Source organism: Trachypithecus francoisi, unplaced genomic scaffold (assembly GCF_009764315.1).
Source record: "Trachypithecus francoisi isolate TF-2019V2 unplaced genomic scaffold, Tfra_2.0 Lachesis_group0, whole genome shotgun sequence".
NCBI lineage: Eukaryota > Metazoa > Chordata > Mammalia > Primates > Cercopithecidae > Trachypithecus > Trachypithecus francoisi.
Window position 1 is genome coordinate 195132150 of NW_022681453.1, and position 14709 is coordinate 195146858.

Sequence of the window (14709 nt, forward strand, 5' to 3'; positions counted from 1 at the left end):
GCTATAAAGGAAAATAAACACACAGAGGGGCAGGAAGTTAGATGCAGAGTGGGGGCAGGCAGAGGCGATCATGAAAGATCTCTTTCAAATATGGCCTCAGTGACATTCAGGCAGAAGAAATAAAAATTCAAAGGTCCCAACGTGAGAACAAGCTTCTCAGAAACAATGCTACGTCTTTGTCTTTGACAGATTAGGAAGATTCTTAAATTAATAAAAATTATTTAATAATGACTATAGCTCTTACTAGGACTAACAAAGACTAAGTCCTATATTTAATATGAACTATTTATAAAAATTGGCAATATAAATAATCTTAGTCATTAATCAACAGGTATGTATAAAACTGTATATTACCAACAGAAAATGTTCTTTTTAAGTTTTCATAGAACATTTTCTAAAATGGATTATGTTTTAAGGCACAAAGAAACCCTCAATAAGTTTAAAAGATATTTTAAAAGATTATAGAAGCTGACAACAATGAAAGAAAATATAAGAGTGAATAAAATTATCCTAAATACCTCCTGAGTCAAAGAGGAAACCAAAACAGAACCACCAACTATTTGGAAAATACTGAGCAGAAGAACATCATTCATGTAAATTAGAATGTGCAGCCAATGCTGCGTTCAAAAGCAAATTAAGAACATTAAACGTTTTTATTACTAAAAGACATTAAAAGGAACTAGCTTTGCACAGTGGCAGTATTGTAGCCAATGAGGGCTATTCGAGGTGCGATTATTGCTAATTGAAAACACATTAAAAGGAACTAAGAATTCATTAAGTTAGTTAAAGTATTAACAACAACAAAAAAAAGCAGGAGAGCAAAATAAAGACAAAAGTAGAAACAGGGATTCAGAAAACAAACAAAAATAGAATGAATAAATCTCAAAGCTGGTTAGTAAAAAAAACCCACTAAATACACAAACATTTGCCAAATTCAGAAAAATAACGAAATCACTAACAAAAGATGGAAATGAATACCACAGATCTTTGTTTTTTTTTTGAGGCGGAGTCTCGCTCTGTTGCCCAGGCTGGGGTGCAGTGGCCAGATCTCAGCTCACTGCAAGCTTCGCCTCCTGAAATACCACAGATCTTAATGACAAAAGATTATACACACCTATACAGTAACAGATTTGAAAATCTAAAAGAGCCGGGCGCGGTGGCTCAAGCCTGTAATCCCAGCACTTTGGGAGGCCGAGGCGGGCGGATCACGAGGTCAGGAGATCGAGACTATCCTGGCTAATACGGTGAAACCCCGTCTCTACTAAAAAAAAAATACAAAAAAGTAGCCGGGCGAGGTGGCGGGCGCCTGTAGTCCCAGCTACTCGGGAGGCTGAGGCGGGAGAATGGCGTGAACCCGGGAGGCGGAGCTTGCAGTGAGCTGAGATCTGGCCACTGCACTCCAGCCTGGGCGGCAGAGCGAGACTCCATCTCAAAAAAAAAAAAAAAAGAAAATCTAAAAGAAACGATCTAGGAAATAAAAATTATCAAAAGTGACTCATGAATAAGGATTCCTGAATAGGTTATAGAAGTTAATTACAGAAGTTTAAATAAAGACCTATTTTTTTTTTTTTTTTCTTATGAGATGGTGTTTTTTTCACTTTTGTGGCCCAGGCTGGAGTGCAATGGCACGATCTTGGCGCACCGCAACCTCCACCTCCTGGGTTCAGGGGATTCTCCTGCCTCAGCCTCCTGAGTAGCTGGGATCACAGGCACAAGCCACCACACCCAGCTAATTTTGCATTTTTAGTAGACACAGGGTTTCTCCATATGTTGGTCAGGCCAGTCTCCAACTCCGAACCTCAGGCGATCTGCCCACCTTGGCCTCCCAAAGTGCTGGGATTACTGGCGTGGGCCACCATGCCTGGCCTATTCTTATCAAACTAAATTTTTGAGATTCTCCTCTAACCTTTCAAAAAACTCTGTATGCATGACTAATGCGAGTGGGATTTTGGTTATTCATAATATATGCCTTATGATACCTTTGATTAATAGCAAATTTACTATTACATATCTTCAGCAATAGTTCAAAGAAGAAAATCATATCATCACCTAAATGTTCCAATAACATCTGACAAAATTCAGAAGCCATTCCTATTTTTTGTAAAGCAGAACAGAATAACATAATAATCTTTCTCTAAATCCAACAGCGACCATCATCCCTAACTGTAAAAATATTAATACCAAAGTCATTTCAAGACAATGACACCTCTCTTAACCAGTCTTGGAATTTCAGGCCAATGTAATAAAGACCTAAAACAGGGTTAATGGCTGGGCACAGTGGCTCACGCCTTTAATTCCAACACTTTGGGAGGCTGAGACAGGTGGATCACAAGGTCAGGAGACCAAGACCATCCTGGCTAACATGGTGAAACCCCATCTTTAAAAAACAGGGCCGGGCGCGGTGGCTCAAGCCTGTAATCCCAGCACTTTGGGAGGCCGAGTCGGGTGGATCACGAGGTCAGGAGATTGAGACCATCCTGGCTAACACGGTGAAACCCCGTCTCTACTAAAAAATACAAAAAACTAGCCGGGCGAGGTGGCGGGCGCCTGTAGTCCCAGCTGCTCGGGAGGCTGAGGCAGGAGAATGGCGTGAACCCGGGAGGCGGAGCTTGCAGTGAGCCGAGATCCGGCCACAGCACTCCAGCCTGGGCGACAGAGCGAGACTCCGTCTCAAAAAAAAAAAAAAAAAAAAAAAAACAGGAAACAAACAAACAAACAAACAAAAAACAAGGTTAAATATTGTAACCATAAAAAAGTGGCTGAGGTTACTATTATTCTCAGATAAAACAATGAACCTGGAAAACAAAATAAACAGACTTTTACTGAAGTCCAGTAAGATAATAAAAATACTAATGAACAGAAACAATTTAGTTACTACTACTTCTTTTTTTTTTTTTTTTTTTTTTAAACTTGGAGACGGAGTCTCATTCTGTCACCCAGGCTGGCGTGCAGTGGCTGGATCTCAGCTCACTGCAACCTCCGCCTGCAGGGCTCAGACGATTCTCCTGCCTCAGCTTCCCAAGTAGCTGGGACTACAGGTGTGCATCACCACACCCGGCCAATTTTTTGTGGTTTTAGTAGACACAGGGTTTCACCATGTTGGTTAGGCTGTCCCCAACTCCTGACATCAGGTGATCTACCCACCTAGGCCTCCCAAACTGCTGGGATTACAGGCATGAGCCACTGCACCCGGCCAAATATCTTTATACTTGTATTTTATTTCTGTAGCAAAACTATTTTAAACTCTTTTATCCCCACCAGGCATGAAAAAATTCCAGAAAGATTAAGACTGAAACACAGTGGGCGGGGCACGGTGGCTCACGCCTATAATCCCAACATTTTGGGAAGCCAAGTTGGGCAGATCACCTGAGGACAGGAGTTTGAGACCAGCCGGGCCAACATAGAGAAACCCTATCTCTGCTAAAAAAAAAAAAAAAAAAAATCAGCCGGGTGTGATCCCAGCTACTTGGGAGGCTGACGCAGAGGAATCGCTTGAACCTGGGAGGCGGAGGTTGCAGTGAGCTGAGATCCAACACTGCACTCCAGCGTGGGTGACAGAGCGAGACTCCGCGTTAAAAAAAAAAAAAAGAAAAGAAAAGAAGAAACACAACAATTGGCCGGGCGCGGTGGCTCAAGCCTGTAATCCCAGCACTTTGGGAGGCCGAGACGGGCGGATCACGAGGTCAGGAGATCGAGACCCTCCTGGCTAACACGGTGAAACCCCGTCTCTACTAAAAAATACAAAAAACTAGCCGGGCGTGGTGGCGGGCGCCTGTAGTCCCAGCTACTCGGGAGGCTGAGGCAGGAGAATGGCGTGAACTCGGGAGGCGGAGCTTGCAGTGAGCTGAGATCCGGCCACTGCACTCCAGCCTGGGTGACAGAGCAAGACTCCGTCTCAAAAAAAAAAAAAAAAAAAAAAGAATTTTATAAGACAGGTCGTGTCTGTCACTCAGGCTGGAATGCAACGGTGCAATCATAGCTCACTGGACCTCCAACTCTTGGACTCAGGCAATCCTTCTGCCTCAGTCTCCCAAAGTGCTGGCATTTTCACTCTTTAAATATTTAATCGACTTGTTGGAACCTTTTATAACAAACATGGACTGCTTTTAGAATTTAAATGTAAAATAAGGAACAAAACCACTGTTCCAGTTTGTTACAATGGTTCTCTCTGCCAGCTGAGACTAAGGTGATTTTTGTCTTAATAGTTTTTACTACTTTCCAAATTTCTTATTTAATATTGTTTTCTGCTTTTATTTTTGACTCATTTAAGAGATGGGGTCCCCCTATGTTGTCCAGGCTGACCTCAAATTCCTGGACTCACAGGATCCTCAGCCTCCTGAGCAGCTGGGACTACAGGCACCACCAGCCACTGCCCACTTCCCAACTTCTCTACAGGAAATACGCATATTTTTAAAACTGAGAAATCTGTGTTCGAAAACCCTATGTTTTATTTCAGTGGTGAAACTATTTTATGCTTTTTCTTCTGAAAAATTATATTTTATTCACCAAAAACTTTTTTATTTTTTAGTTATGGTCTCAGAAACTTCGTTCTTTTAGATGACAGTTTTATTTTTGTTTTTGAGACGGACCCTCACTATGTCACCCAGGCTGAAGTGCAGTGGCGCGATCTCAGCTCACTGCAGCCTCTGCCTCCTGGGTTCAAGCAATTCTCCTGCCTCAGCCTCCCGAGTAGCTGGGATTATAGGCACCTGCCATCACGTCCGGCTAGTATTTTTATTTTTAGTAGAGAATATAGGTTTTACCATGTTGGCCAGGCTGGTCTCAAACTTCTAGTTCCAAGTGATCCGCCCGCTGCAGCCTCCCAAAGCGATTATAGGTGTGAGCCAACGCACTCGGCGTACAAGGCAGTATTAAATCTAAATTTAGGAGTATCAACTCCACAGCATGTAAGAATAGGCTATTAACTAACGTTTATTAAGAACTATACTTACAGAATACCTGCATTCCCTCATTTGATCTAAATGTTCCTATGAAATTGGTATTATTATTTTTATTATCCCCATCTTACAGATGAGAAAAGTCTTGAAAAGAATGTGTATCTTGCCCAGGATAAAGCAGAACAGCAAGAATTCAAACGCAGGACTCCAGCTCCTAACCACATGGGATACATGGAGTAAGTTCTAAAGTAACTCAGGGAGAGGAGGCTGGAGCACTGAAATCCTGAATCAATGTTCAGACTCACTACCCTTAACCAGGCAGGTGACCCTAGAAGGGAAGAAGCGATGAAACTCAACTCTGATCACAGAAGAAAACAACCAATATTTTATTTTTGGGGGGCCATGGTTTTTTTTTTCCTTTCCTATTCTGTTCTGTTAAGGCACAAAAAGGATCCCAGAAAGAGCCCAGACATACAATTTGCAATTAATACCCTCCCTCTGATTAGTCTGGAAACTTAACTAACAAACTGATCAAAACCCTTACGACTTCAAGTCTTGAAGATGACCCAGTTTCAAATTTTAATCAAAAGTGGAAAAGTCAGAAAGCCAAACAAAATGCTATCTCAAGTATTATTATAATAATCAATTTTGATAGATAAAAGATAGGAAGAATCTAACAATACCTACTTATTTTATCCTTGGCTACTTGACAAAGTTCTTAGATATTAGAAAAGTATAATTGAAAGTTTATCTTTAGGGCCGGGCGCGGTGGCTCAAGCCTGTAATCCCAGCACTTTGGGAGGCCGAGACGGGCGGATCACGAGGTCAGGAGATCCAGACCATCCTGGCTAACACGGTGAAACCCCGTCTCTACTAAAAAATACAAAAAGCTAGCCGGGCGAGGTGGCGGCGCCTGTAGTCCCAGCTACTCGGGAGGCTGAGGCAGGAGAATGGCGTGAACCCGGGAGGCGGAGCTTGCAGTGAGCTGAGATCCGGCCACTGCACTCCAGCCTGGGCGACAGAGCAAGACTCCGTCTCAAAAAAAAAAAAAAAAAAAAAAAGAAAGTTTATCTTTAGCTACCTGAACAAGTTCTAAGTTGTCTCTCTTAAAAAGTATAATTGAAAAGAAATAGAAACTGTTGGTGCTGTGCAGTGGCTCACGCCTGTAATCCCAGCATTTTGGGAGGCTGAGGCAGGCAGACCACCTGAGGTCGGGAGTTTGAGACCAGCCTGACTAACATGGAGAAACCCCATCTCTACTAAAAACACAAAATTAGCCGGGCGTGGTGGCTCGTGCCTGTAATCCCAGCTACTCCGCAGGCTGAGGCAGGAGAACAGCTTAACCCGGGAAGCGGAGGCTGCAATCGCACAACTGCACTCCAGCCTGGGCAACTGAAACTCCGTCTCAAAAAAAAAAAAAAAAAAAGAAATATTGTTAACCGCATCTACTTCGGAACCTGTCTAACATCAAGATCAGAGAACCCTATCACTTGTATACTCGAACTACAAACTTAATTTTGAATTTGGGTTTGCAAAGTTAGTATTAAACAGCACGGAGTCCAGTTATCTCTCTGAATGATAGTAAACCATAAACCAAGGCCCTAAAGGAAGTGAAATACACAGGAACTCTTCCTTCATAAAAATATCTGCTGATTAGAAGAAACTAGCAGAGAAGCCAACACCTACAGACCAAGTTTCAAACTCCAACAAAACTCCAACCTTTCTACATCTTAATCCCTCAGGCCAATAAAACACCCATTAAGTTAAGGACAACTGATACTACTATTTAAGAAATGATGACAGTATTGAAGCTGAGTATTGGAGCCATTTTTTTTCAGAGCCTTGCTGGAGAGAAAGGTAACAATGGGCTATTTAGTGAAAACACAAAATACACTGAATTTAGGTCAACCTCCGTTACCAAATCGGAAAGCTGGTTTAAGATCTACATCTAGCACAGGTTCGTTTTCCGTAATAAGGGTCAATCAGTGTGCCTGGCTAATAAATAGCTCGAAAAGATTTAATAGCCGAGGATGACAGAGTGAAAAAGCTGCCTGAAATCCATACTTCTAACAGAACATGAAAAAGGCCCTTCATATATACACGAGCATGAGTGGGTTTTACAAAGCCAAAGACCTTCTGGCGAAGTGGACAAGTTTTAACCTGCTTTAAAAATTACTGTTCACTGCCTTCATCCCAATCTAACTTTATTGAGTGTTATTCTATTGGACAACCCTACAAAAACAAAACCCCCAGAGCAAATTCTTGTACATTTCAATATCCTGCCTACTTATAAGAGCGGAAGAGTCGAACGCAGCAGGGGAAAAAAACGTGACGTGCACAACCTTGATCCAAAACACAGCTCTTCGTAGTCTAATTTTAGGCCTAACCATTTTGTCTTTCTATAAAAGTTAAAAAAGAAAACAAAGAAACGACCCATCACCTGTAACGCAGAAGTGAGATAATGATTTCAACGGGAGTTCCTTATGTATCGAGGGAAAACAAATCCCGCTCACACTGCCCAGAGAATAGTACTATTAAAATTAAGATACAAGGATGGGTACAACCTCACACCCACTGACGATGACACGCTTCTGTTCTTGGATGACTTATCTTTAAAGAATCAGCCAAAAGGTTGAGTCCACAGAGAAATCTGTGGCAACGTTTTGTGTTTGTGCGTGCGTTTCCAAGAAAGCCAGACATGGTGAAAAACCAATCTTAACTTCACCTAAGTTATCTAAAGCAGCCAATTCCACCCCTAGGCTGAAGCTCCAACAGGAGCGAGGAGAAGCTCCGAGAGTTCCGCCCGTCAGCGGGGCCCTCCAGCGCCCGGGACGCTCTACGTTTTCACCAGTGTGGAATGTGGAAGAGGCTGCATGCAGGCTGGAGCTGAGAAAACAGTGAAGCTACTGGCGACAATATTCCTGAGCAGTGAAACCGGGGTGAACAGAGAGCGAGCAAGGAGGGGCTGAGAGTCAGTGAGAGAGGAAACCTCAAGGAACAAAACCGGAGAGTCTGGTCCAGCATTAAGAAAACGGAGCAAAGGAAGAGGGTGAAACGGGAGAAGGGGAGACCGAGAGTCGGCAGAGCCCGTGACGCCGCGCGGTTCAGGGCAGGGCTGGGTCCAGGAAGAGTCAGACCTCCGCAGCCCAGCAAGCTTCCCATTTCGGGCTAAAGCCAGCGAAGAAAACGGCCCTGGGGAGCAGACAATGAGCCACCGCCCCAGGAGCCGCGGCTCCCGGCACTCAGGTGGCGGCTCCCCGGCCCCGCGCGGGGCAGGTCGGCCGTCCCGGGCCGCTCCCGCCCGCCAGGCCGCGGAGAAGGACGGAGGAGGAAGAGAATCGGCCCGCGTTCCGCGCCGGCCGGCCTAGGTGCACTTACCCCAGGCGAGGGAAGGTCCCCGCCCCAGCGAGGCGCCTCGGTCAGAGCTCCCGGCGGGCTGCGGAGCCGCCCCGGGCAAGCGCGCGGCGCGGGAAGGGGAGGGGAGGGAAGGGGAAGCGGGGCGGGAAGAGACGCCGCGCTGGAGCAGCCGCTGCTACCGCTAGGCCCAGCGGCGGCGGAGCCCTGCGGCCGCCAGGGAGGGGAGGGGAGGGTGCCTTCGGCAATGGCGACGGCCCGGGCCGGAGGGGAAGCGGAACAACCGCCGCCGCTGCGCGTGGCCACAACCCTGGAGGAGGGCGACGGCGGGGAGCGGGGCGGGGCGGAGCCAGAACTCAGAACCCCTCCCGCCCAGAAGCCGGAGCTCCCCGGGGTGGAGACGAACGCCACCTCCCATGGGCAGGCCCGCGCGGGGGCCGCTGGGAGTGGTAGTTCGGTGACAGACGTTGCTTTTATTCGTTTGGTAGTCTTTGTATTGAGAGGAGCAGCCAGTCCCTCATTTAATTCAGCACTGTCTCCAAGCAGATTTCTGCCGACGGAAGACGCTGACAGACGATTGCTGTTATACACATCTGCTCCGCGACATTTGTTTCTGGGAATTCATCCGTTATCCATTTTACGTTTTTGTTTACAAATTCTTAACTTAAATTTTCCTGCTAAATTAAGTCCCATCTTCTTGCAAATTAAGACTTCCCTATTTCATCCACGGAGGAGTTCATCAATGTTTCACTTATTCTACAAATATCTGAGTGTCTAATATGGACTAGACACTGTTAAGCATCAGAAATACATGGGTGGGCCAGGTGCAGTGGCTCACGCCTGTAATCCCAGCACTTTGGGAAGCTGAGGTGGGCGGATCACCTGGGGTCAGGAGTTCGAGACCAGCCTGGCCAACACAATGAAACCCTGTTTCTACTAAAAATACAAAAATTAGCTGGGCATGGTGGCGCACATCTGTAGTCCCAGCTACTCGGGAGGCTGAGGCAGGAGAATCACTTGAACCCAGGAAGGAGGAGGTTGCAGTGAGCCAAGATCGGGCCACTGCACTCCAGCGTGGGTGACAGCCAGACTCCGTCTCAAAAACAAAACAAAAAGCACAAAAGAAATGCAAGGGTGAACACGATTCACCAAGTCTTTGTGGAGCTTCTATGAAGACGTAGTAATTAAAGTAGTCACACCTGGTATGAGAAAAAACTTGGTGAGGTTACTTTGGATAGGGTGGTTGGAGAAGGCCTCATTAAGGAGGTGACACTTAAGGCAAGAACAGAAAGAGACAGCACCCAGAGAAGAAAAGCAATACAGGCAGGAAAAGAAAGAAAAGGGCTTGCTTGCTACGGTCAGTAAGAAGGCCTGTGTAGCTGGGGTCTGGAACAAGAAGGCAGTACTATTAAGAAAACACTAGAGCAGACAAGATTCAGGTCATGAAAGGTCCTGAATGCCATGGTAAAAAGCCTATGCTTTATTAAAAGGCTTTTAAGCAGGCATGTGATGTTACCTGGCTTACACTTCAAGATCACTAGACTGCAGTGTGGACAATGGAGTACAGAGATGCAAGAACAGAAGGGAAATAAAGTAGGAAGGCAGTGGAAAGAGAGATTGTGCTTCTCTGTCAATGTAGAGCAGAAAACTCAATTGATGCAGAGGGTACAGGAGAGAAAGGAACCAAGGAGCAACATGGCACAGTAAGAGATAACCTGAAAAATGCGCTGACTAGGTGTGTTTAATAAACACACAGAAGGCCGGGCGCGGTGGCTCAAGCCTGTAATCCCAGCACTTTGGGAGGCCGAGACGGGCGGATCACGAGGTCAGGAGATCGAGACCATCCTCGCTAACGCGGTGAAACCCTGTCTCTACTGAAAAAAAAAAAAAAAAATACAAAAAACTAGCCGGGCGAGGTGGCGGGCGCCTGTAGTCCCAGCTACTCCGGAGGCTGAGGCAGGAGAATGGCATCAACTCGGGAGGCGGAGCTTGCAGTGAGCTGAGATCCGGCCACTGCACTCCAGCCTGGGCGACAGAGCGAGAATCCGTCTCAAAAAAAAAATAAATAAATAAACACACAGAAACACTGGGTAAACAGGACATTGTTTCAAAGGCACAGCTTGCAAGAATGAAAACAGAATGCTTCTGACAGTCTTCCAAACTTCACACTCAACCTGAAGAAGGGGCAGGAAACCAGAGTGGTAAGCAGGGCAGTGAAGCCATGGTTGTGTTGAGGGCACCTACTTATCTAAGAAATCTCTAGGGTTTTAACAGGTGCACAGGAAACTAAAGACAAGGACTTGGGCCTATACAAGAAATCAGGACTGTGATCCTGCACAGGACTGGAAAGTCAAAGCGCTATACCCTTCAAGAACTGACTGGGGGAAAAAAAAAACCCTATACTAGCCCAGGGAGACATACAGGACATTTGTTCACTTTGGCCTGCAGTGGGCTTGGAGGGAAAAAGAAAATTTCCCTTTAGAATTAATAACCTTTTAGAATTTTCCCTCACTAAGGTTTTAAAGTTCAAATTTGTCAAGAAAGTGGTCCCAGGCTGGAGTTCTGGGGGGCCGGGAAGAAACAAATACAAAGCCTGACTGCACAGGTGTACCCTCAACCTGGGTCTCAAAGGATTTCACAGATTAAACAGGATTTCCAAAGCCAAACACGAGCACCCAAAATACAATACACCTGAGGAAATAAGCAACACTGACTGAGTCAATAGAAACTACAAAGAATATAAGAAAACCCATACAGACTTTAGCTGCTAGAATTAATGGCTACAGAATATAAACTACGCCTATTTAAATGATTAAAGAAAGTAAGACAGGAGCTAGAAAACACGAGCAAGAAACAAGATGCTTTTTAAATTTTATTTTATTATTATTTTTTAATGACCAAACAGCTTTGAAAATGAATTAAGTAGGCCAGGCATGGTGGCTCACACCTGTAATCCCAGCACTTTCGGAAGCCGAGGTGAGCGGATCACCTGAGGTCAGCAGTTCAAGACCAGCCTGGCCAACTTGGTGAAACCCCCGTCTGTACTAAAAATGCAAAAATTAGCTGGGTGTAATTGTGGTGGTGGGCGCCTGTAGTCCCAGCTACTCAGGAGGCTGAGGCAAGAGAATCACTTGAACCTGGGAGGTGGAGGTTGCAGTGAGCCAAGATCGTGCCATTGCACTCCAGCCTGGGCAACAAGAGCAAAACTCCGTCTCAAAACAAAAACAACAAAAGAATTAAGTAGAAGTTCTAGAAACAAAGAATAATTGAAACCAAAGCCAATGTTTGGTTAAATAGCAGATTACATACAATTGAAGAGAAAATTAGTAAACTGGAAGACAGATCAAAAGAAATTACTGAGAACTGCCTAGAGACAGGAAAAATGAAAGCAAGCTTAAGAGACATGGGGATAGATACTCCTAATGAGAATTCCAGGAGAGAAAAGAGAAAAACCAAAAGAGGCAGATGATAATGAGATAATGGCTGAAAAATTTCCGGAATTGATTAAAGACAAGAATCTTCAGATTCAGGAAGCAAACTGAACACCAAGCAGGGTAAGTAAAAGAAATTTCAAACACATGAAAATGAAATTGCAGAATACCAGAGATAAAGCAACCAGAGAGAAAAGACATTCTGCACAAACAGCTATTACGTTCACAGCAGATTTCACAACAGCAAAATGGGTTCCAGTCAATAATGATATATTTTCAAAGTACCAAGAGAAAATAACCAAGCTTAGAAGTGTACAATTACCAGCTGGGCACAGTGGCTCACACCTGTAATCCCAGCACTTTGAGAGGCTGAGGTGGGCGGATCACCTGAGATCAGGAGTTTGAGAACAGCCTGGCCAACAATGGCAAAACCCTGTCTCTGCTAAAAATACAAAAAATAGCAGGGTGTGGTAGGGCGCGCCTGTAGTCCCAACTACTCAGTAGGCTGAGGCAGGAGAATCACTTGAACCCAGGAAGTGGAGGTTGCAGTGAGCAGGGACCATGCCACTGCACTCCAGCCTGGACGACAGAGCGAGATTCTGTCTCAAAAAAAAAAAAAAAAGAAGTGTACAACTACCTAAATTATCCACCAGATGAGTGACGGTAAAATAAATATATCATCAAACATAAACAAGCTACCAACAGAGACATACTAAAGGAACTCCTTTAAAGGTATATTTCTTTTTCTTTTTTTTCTTTTGAGACAGAGTCTCACTCGGTCACCCAGGCTGGAGTGTAGTGGCACGATCTCAGCTCACTGCAACCCCTGCCTCTCGGGTACAAGTGATTCTCCTGCCTCAGCCTCCCAAGTAGCTGGGATTACAGCCACACGCCACCACTCCCGGCTAATTTTTTGTATTTTTAGTAGAGACGGGGTTTCACCATGTTGGCCATGTTTACAAGATAATATAAACAAAACCAGAAATGTTCTGTTATACTAAAAGTGATGTCATCTGCAACCATTTATCCAGGAAAGAAGAGTCATATCAAAGTTTTCTTCATTCACATTTTTATTACACTTCTGAATTATTTGCGTGAGTAAATGGCTGAACCACATTCCAAGCCACAATCTTAAATATTTTAAATACTGATGAAACCTGGTTGTGATGAGCAAAAACAAAAACATTCTGTATACACATACCCCCACACACTCTCAAGATGTGAAACAGTACCATGTTCCCTCCCTGTCTAACCATATTCCAAAACATTGCCTGTCAATGTTACTGAATTGTAACTGACATATAATTCTATTTCAGTGTCACATTATTAATCCCATAGTGAAAGAAATGTTTCTAAAACATGAAATTCTTTCTTATGAGAAAGCACAAAATCGGTCTGAAACTCAACTGGGTTGAAATTTTAGTCATTTGAAAGGTCACCGTTTCTGCTTTATGGCACTGGGTTGCCTTTTCCAATATTTAAGTCTCAAATACACATTTAAAAAGAACGGTTATGGCCGGGCGCGGTGGCTCAAGCCTGTAATCCCAGCACTTTGGGAGGCCGAGACGGGCGGATCACGAGGTCAGGAGATCAAGACCATCCTGGCTAACACAGTGAAACCCGTCTCTACTAAAAAAATACAAAAAACTAGTCGGGAGACGTGGCGGCGCCTGTAGTCCCAGCTACTCAGGAGGCTGAGGCAGGAGAATGGCGTGAACCCGGGAGGTGGAGCTTGCAGAGAGCTGAGATCCGGCCACAGCACTCCAGCCTGGGTGACAGAGCTAGACTCCGTCTCAAAAAAAAAAAAAAAAAAAAAAAAACGGTTATGACTAGTCAAGTCACACATGTCAAATTATACAAGATGTAGTCCCAAGAAAACACCAAAATATTTTAGGAAATGGAGCAGTGATGGCATATATAAAGGTTTATCACATCTCAATACTCTATATAAATAAACAAATAATGCCAACACACCCTGGTTTGATGGCTTCTGTTTTGGAACACACTTGCCCTAAGGTTTTATTTTTTAATTAGCCTACAGCACTTACTTTATTTTCTAATATTTTTCCAAACATAACAGTAAATGAAGAAACTTTGTTTAAAAAAATTACCTGATGATTCCAATTATTGTTCATGTACAACTTTATTTAAAATGGCAATCTGAGTTGTCTTCCTGACATACTCTGTACTAAATCTTAGTACTCAGTTTCATCAAGTCCTTTCCAATTCATATATTCAAAAGAAACATTATAAAATGTAAAACGAGAATGGAGTACATTAAGGAATAATCAATAATTTAAGATTATCAATAATTTTGATATTAATATTAATTTCTTAGCTGTCCTACTTTAATGATTTTCATTGAAACTCTGGCAAATGTCTTTAATAGTCTCATAACATTAATATTTAAATAAACATGATTTTCATCCAAATTATTTTATTCTTCTTTTTTTTTTTTCCTTTGGAGACAGGGTCTCATTCTGTCACCCAGGCTGGAGTGCAGTGGTGCCATCTTGGCTCTCTGGAACCTCCACCTCCCAGGTTCAAGCAATCCTCCCGCCTCAGCCTCCCAATTAGGTGGGACTACAGACGCCCACCACCACCCTTAGCTAATTTTTGTATTTTTAGCAGAGACAGGGTTTCACCAAGCTAGTCTCAAACTCCTGACCTCTGGTGATCCGCCCACCTTGGCCTCCCAAAGTGCTGGGATTACAGGTGTGAGCCACTGTGCCTGGCCTATTTTATTCTTATTTATAATGGTTTTCTCAATTTGTAGCTTAAATTGAAAGTATTCGCAAAATGACAATAATTTGTCCCTACTACATAAAGAAACAATTTTTCAGCCGGGCGCAATGGCTCACACCTGTAATCCCAGCACTTTGGGAGACTGAGGCGGGCAGATCACGAGGTCAGGAGATCAAGACCATCCTGGCTAACACGGTGAAACCCTGCCTCTACTAAAAATACAAAAAAATCAGTCGGGCATGGTGGCAGTGCCTGTAGTCCCAGCTACTCGGGAGGCTGAG

General features: G+C 44.2%; 1 protein-coding gene and 1 pseudogene across 4 annotated transcripts in view; one reads left to right on the forward strand and one right to left on the reverse strand.

Annotated features, from left to right (window-relative positions):
- Positions 1-14709, reverse strand: part of PAK2 (p21 (RAC1) activated kinase 2) — a 123144-nt gene that overhangs the window by 92941 nt on the left and 15494 nt on the right. For 2 of the 4 annotated variants that reach the window (XR_004437463.1, XM_033213161.1), the window contains exon 1: positions 8277-8408. The exons of the other annotated variants lie outside the window; for them this stretch is intronic. The gene's annotated coding sequence lies outside the window, so the exon portion shown is untranslated. Of the gene's footprint in view, positions 1-8276; positions 8409-14709 lie in introns of those variants that run through there. 4 annotated transcript variants of the gene reach the window in all.
- On the forward strand, positions 682-795 carry LOC117084553 (annotated as a pseudogene).